Source organism: Lagenorhynchus albirostris, chromosome 19 (genome assembly GCF_949774975.1).
Source record: "Lagenorhynchus albirostris chromosome 19, mLagAlb1.1, whole genome shotgun sequence".
In the NCBI taxonomy this organism is placed as follows: domain Eukaryota; kingdom Metazoa; phylum Chordata; class Mammalia; order Artiodactyla; family Delphinidae; genus Lagenorhynchus; species Lagenorhynchus albirostris.
In genome coordinates, this window is record NC_083113.1 from 39,685,164 (window position 1) to 39,691,259 (window position 6,096).

The following is a 6,096-nucleotide window of genomic DNA, read 5'->3' on the forward strand; positions in this document are numbered from 1 at the left end:
GTAGCCTAAACAGTGAGATGATTGCCCAAGTTGTTTTCCAGGAACTTGGAGTCAGCTGTGTCTAGTTGGAGCTGAGCCGGTTAAGACTGGACAGGACCATCAACCCTCTTTCTGAGACTGCCATTGTCCACTATGTGACATTTTGATGTCAGAGGCCAAAAACTCCACCCTCAGATCATGCTAAGCACCTGCATTTTTGAATGTGCAGAGGCCTATAGCTTAGTCGCACCAGAAAAGAATGATGATTACCACACCTTTTTCCAGCCACCTTTTCCCACACTCCCCATGCCTCAGACCATGATGCTTCTTTATCCCAGAAATACCCTGAGCCCATTGCCTTTGGGGAGGCAGATCTGAGACTTGTTCTCGCATCTCCTCGCTTGGCTGCCTTGTGAATAAGCCCTCTCTTTGCTGTAAACCTTGGTGTTTTGGCCTGCTGCACATGGGGCTAGAAAAACCGAGTTCAGCAACACCAGGACCTCAGGATAAATCAGTGCACAAAACCAAGAACAGCTCCCATTCTCATGGGGTTTGGAGTGTAGAGGAGGAGAAGGACATTAATCCACAGGTCGCACTGATGAATGGTTATCAGTTGAGATGAGTATTGTAGAGAAAAGGAATAGGCTTGTGTGGGAGTATAGAACAACCTGATTTAAATGAAGGGCTTCCCTGTGGAAATGAAACATGAGTTAACTAGACAAAGAGGGCATTGGAGATGGGGGTGGGCAAGGGTTGTGAGACGAGGTTAGTGGTGAGAGGGAACTGCATGTGTGGGAGAAGGAAGGATGGCTTGCTTAAGAAACTGGGTGAAGGGCATTGCAGTAGGAGCTTAGAGGCTCAGGAGAGAATCTTGCTAAACAGACCTAAAGAAGAAGGGAGAAGCCAGAACTGCATGCAAGTCAGAGGAAATACATTGTCCTGATCCAAAGAGTGCCTGTTGTATTGGAAACCATAAGAGGACTGGGTCTCAAACTGTGGTCCCCAGACCCACAGCTTCAGCATCACCTGGAAACTTGTGGGAAAGGCACCTTCTCAGGCTCCACTCCAGACCTGCTGAATGAAAAACTCAGGAAGAGGTGCCCAGCAATCTGGGTTTTTAACAAGCTCTCCAGGAGATTCCTGTGCGTGCCAAAGCTGGAGGAACACTGCCAGGGCAGAAATGCTAGGCTGGGAACAGGGTGCAGTGAGTCCGTGGGAAGGGGTGGGATCAGCATGATGAAATCAGCATCAGAAGACCATGCAGGCTGATAGTACTGGGGAGACTGGGGAGGCCCTGGGAGCCTCAGGGAGTCCTGCGGAGAGAAGATCGTGACCTAGACTCATACTTGGCTTCATTTTGTGGGTGTGCCCTTGCTTCTCTTTGTTTCATTGTCTTCATCTACTTCCAATGTATGTTTCTCTTATATATATAGAATTACATTTAAGAACTTTTCTTAATCTGTTTTGGAGCATAGGCAATATATAAAACACATACTTTTTTTTTTTTTAACTCAATAAGGGAGGTATGTATTTGGGAATGAGCCTCTCTCACCTGAGGATACCAGCTCAGCCAACGGGGTCATTTCAGGGACAGGCTGGTAAGACAGTGGTCATGCACTGGATTTGCAAAACCTTCTCCCCTTCCCAAATTCAAGCTGCATGGCAGTGAAACATATCATGGCCTTTCCAAACTAAATTATTAAATAAAAGTAAATGACATGAAACTACAATTTCAAAGATGGATTCTTTCCTGGTTTATTTCTGCTCTGGTTCATTTTAATGCAGTGAGCTTTTCCCTTGATTTTAACCAGAATTCAGGATATAAAATGTTTTGAGTCCAGCATATTTCAGAGAATAAAACAACCAATAGTGAGGAGGGAGTTAAGAGGGGTTATGTGAAATTTTACTGAATGTGGTACAGGTGCCGATGAGGCAGGGTCTTCCAGCTGGTTGTATTGAGGACACCCATCCTACCTACTGACCCCTGAGCCCTGTCTTCAGATTTGTGAATTTGCTGGCTTATGGTATGCCTCAGGCATCAGTCTTTTTAAAATCCCTCCATCCAGTGGTTCTAATGTTGATCTAGGACTGAGAACAACTGTACTAACCAATATCTTGGAAAGGGTGGGACACAGAAATCTCTGAACATACAGGGTAGTTTGAAGTGTAACTTGTTTGCAGAATTATCTATTCAGCCAATGGCCTAGCAACTTTAGCATTACAGAGGCAGTCTTGAACTGGAAATCAAAGCTCTGGTTTTGATACTGAGCTATTACACTGTTTGCATCAGAATGTCATATGGCATGTCTAGTGCCTCTTTGGGCACCTGGAAATAACTTTATAAAGAATTGGTTGGGGTTTCTCAGTGTGGCTCACCTGTATCTGAGTCATCTAGGGATAGTTCATTGAAGAAGTAAATATCTTGGACCCACCGCATACACACAGAATCAGAATTTTTAGAAATGGAGGCTTCGTGCGTGCCCCACAAGTGATTCTCATCCACTTTAAAGTCTTAGCACAATTGCTGCAATCACCTTCTCATTCATTCATTCAGCAATATTTATTCAGTGCCCATTGTGTGTCAGGAATTGTACTTGGTGCTGGACATATAGACACGATAAGATAGGCTTGGTTCCTGCCCTCACAGATTTTTCGATCTAGTCTTTTGCTGTTTTTCTCTTTCCTTTCCCAGTTTCACAGTATGCATGTAGGTGCATTTGATTTGCCTGCTTTTCGTTAGCTTTAGAGTTCTTCATACACTTGTTAGAACCCTTAGGTTTAATGGAGCTTCTGGCATGTTAAAAATGTACTTACATTAGTCACCAAATTCAAAGTGAGTGGGTCTGTCAAACCCTTATTCACTCACTCTTTCACTTATAATTCACTTATTTTTTCACTTATGTATTAATCCATCCATCAGCCCTGACAAAGCCTTCATAATAAGATAATAAGGTAAAAAGTCATATTAATTTGTTTGATTAATTTCCAGTCAATTAAATAAACGAAATCCAGTGTGTTTTCCTCATTGTTAGATTATTACACTGGATCTGTCTGTCTTGAGTTTATATCTCTTGGATCTCATGTTACTTGACACACACCCCAGGGACCAAAATGCAAACCCCAACATGCCATTTTATTTTGGTGAGAACACTGTCAGGGGCCCCTGATGGGAACGTGCTGCTGAGAGCATCCGTTTCTAGGAAAACACAAGGTTTGCCTGCCGTCTTCGGTGTGATTGACTTGCTCCTGCTTAATGATGATTCCACCGTTCCTACCTACTGGTACCCTGCCCAGCTCTGCTAAGAGTGTCAATTTCCTTGAAAACAAGGCTCAGGTTTTATTGCCACGTATGTCTCCCGAACTCCTTCCGTTAATGATATCAGTCCTAATGAGGATTAAACGGTCTGACCCTTGGCAAGGGGGACTGTAAGAACCTTAATGGTGCTACAGCCATTTCATGCATGTCTTAGTTGCTAATGTTGCCATTTTTGCGTTTGAGACACTTTTACAAAAGTGCAGTGTGCAAGGTGGGGGGCTTTGTACAGTGAGCTTTCCATTGAGAGAGAGAGAGAGAAAGAGAGAGCTCAAACATACTTATACTAGGTGTTTCATAGTTCACAGGGAGCTTTCACATCCATGATCTGATTCATAACAGCCAGGGGAGGAAAGTAGAATGAGGTGGGGGGTGGGGGGTGGGGCATGTGTTTCTCAAATAGCATGTGATTCTTGAAGGTCACATGAGAGGGAGAAATGGTAAAGCAGAAAATCCAGCTCACTTGGATCCAGGCACGGTGCTCTTTACAGCCTGGCCATTCCAAGTTTGCGGTCCATGGCTCAGCAGCCCTGGCATCACTTGGGAGCTTGCTGGGAATGGAGAATCTCAAGCCACATTCCAGATCCACTGAATCAGAATCTACATTTTAACTAACAGGATCTGCAGGCCAGTCTTATCTGAGGATGTGAGAAACATTGTGTTTAGCATATAGCACTGTTTCCTACTCTGTGCCCTTGGAATGACCACATGGCCAATACTCATCCTTGAAAACTAGTGAAAAATCCCACGGATATCGAATCCTTTAGAAATACTCTACTGTGTGGAAAGTGTCTTATAAATAGAGACTGTAAATACTTTAAATATACAGTAATAGAGATTGAGTAAATTATGGTACCTCCATACATAATTTTTGCTGCAATTGCAACGATTTAAATAAAAGATTTTTTATAATGAGGGAAAATGCCTATGTCTAAAAAAATTGAAAAAAACCCCAGATTATATAAGTACAAACAAAATCAATTTAAATGTGTATAAAATAAATAGGAAAACACTCTTGAAGGAAATATATAATGACTTTAATCATTGTTCTCTTTATAAATAACTTTCATTTTAGAACAGTTTTAAATTTACCCAAATTTTGTTAAGATGGTATTGAGTTATATACCCCACACCAAGTTTCCCTTAATGTGCATTGGTATTGTACGTTTGTGACAATTCATGAAGCAATATCGATACATTGTTATTAACTAAAATCCGTATTTTATTCAGATTTCCTTAATTTTTTCTTAACCTAATGTCTTTTATATGTCCCAGGGTCACTAAGGATACCACATTATATCTACTTATTGTTTCTCCTTAGGCTCCTCTTGGCTGTGACAGTTTTTCAGGAGTTCCTTGTTTTTGATGATCTTAATATCTTTGAGAAGTCCTGTCGAGATGCTTTCAAAAATGTTCCTTAATTGAGAGTTTTCTGATATTTTTCTCGTGATTACACTGGTGTTCTGTGTTTGGGGGAGGAAGACTGCAAAGTACCATTTTTCTCACATCACATCAAGACCACAAGTTCTCAAGATGACATCACTGTTGGTATTAACTTTGGTCACCTGGCAGAGATACAGTTCATTAGGTTTTCCTACTATAAAGTCATTTTGTGTGTCCTTCTTTCCAAACTGCAATCTTCTGATGGAAGTCACTGTGCACAGACTGCAGTTAAGGAGTGGGGAGTTATACTCTACCTGCTTGGGTATGGATATCTACGTAAAAAAATTTGGAATTCTTTTGTATGGGGAGATTTGTCTGTTTTCCCACATTGATTTATTTATAGGTATCGGTATCACTATGGACTCATTGATGTTTACTTCATACTCCGAATTTTAATCCAATGTTATTTTATTTTGTTGCTCAAATTGTTTCATCTTTGGTCATTGGGGGCTCTTTCAGTTGACCCCTGTGTCCCTTTGACATACCCCCATTATTGTTATTTATTTTTAGTACTTTCCTACTTTCTGATGCTCCTAGTGCATCTTGAATATTTATTACCCCAGTCCTAGAATAATCCATTTACCAAGAACCCCTGTTTCCTTTCACTGGAGAATTGTATCAGAAACCAAGATCTGGGAGTTTGGTGCACTCATTGTCACTGGGGTGTAATTGCTTCTAGGCCAGCAGAACAGGGGAAAATATGCATGTTTCCTAAAACTGTGTATATACATGTATCTATACGTATTTCTCTGTATAACTACCTATATCTATATTAAGCTAAGCATGAGTTCTCACTGATATCTCCAGCTATAATTCATCACTACATAGATCATTCTGGCCTCTTCCCTTTGCTTCTATGTAACCTCCCATCCAACAGTGAGAAACCTGACTGCCATTCGCCATCATTTACTTAACTATTCAATTCGTGTGTACAGTGGTATGAGATCAGTCAACGCCTCCCCCATGAAAAATAGCTTTATTGATGAGAGTACAGTGCTTATGTAGAGGTCCTTTTACCTTTTTCTTATAGACTCCACTCATTTTCAATTACTTAGGTCTCCCTTTTTTCTCTTCACCCCCTTCAAATGAGGTTATTTCATATATTTGTAAAATGGTCAGATTCTTTTATCACATTATGCATTTCATTCTAGGATCCCATGAACTCCTGAGTGATATTTTAAAAATTTACATGTGCTACGGTTCACTCTGTGCTGTAAAGTTCTCTTGGTTTTGACAAATACATAGTGTCGTATATCCACCATTACAATATCACGCAGAAGAATTTTACCACTTTAGAAGGTCTCGTTCTTCACCTACTCAACACTATCCCTTTCACCCACACCCCTGGCAACCACAGATTT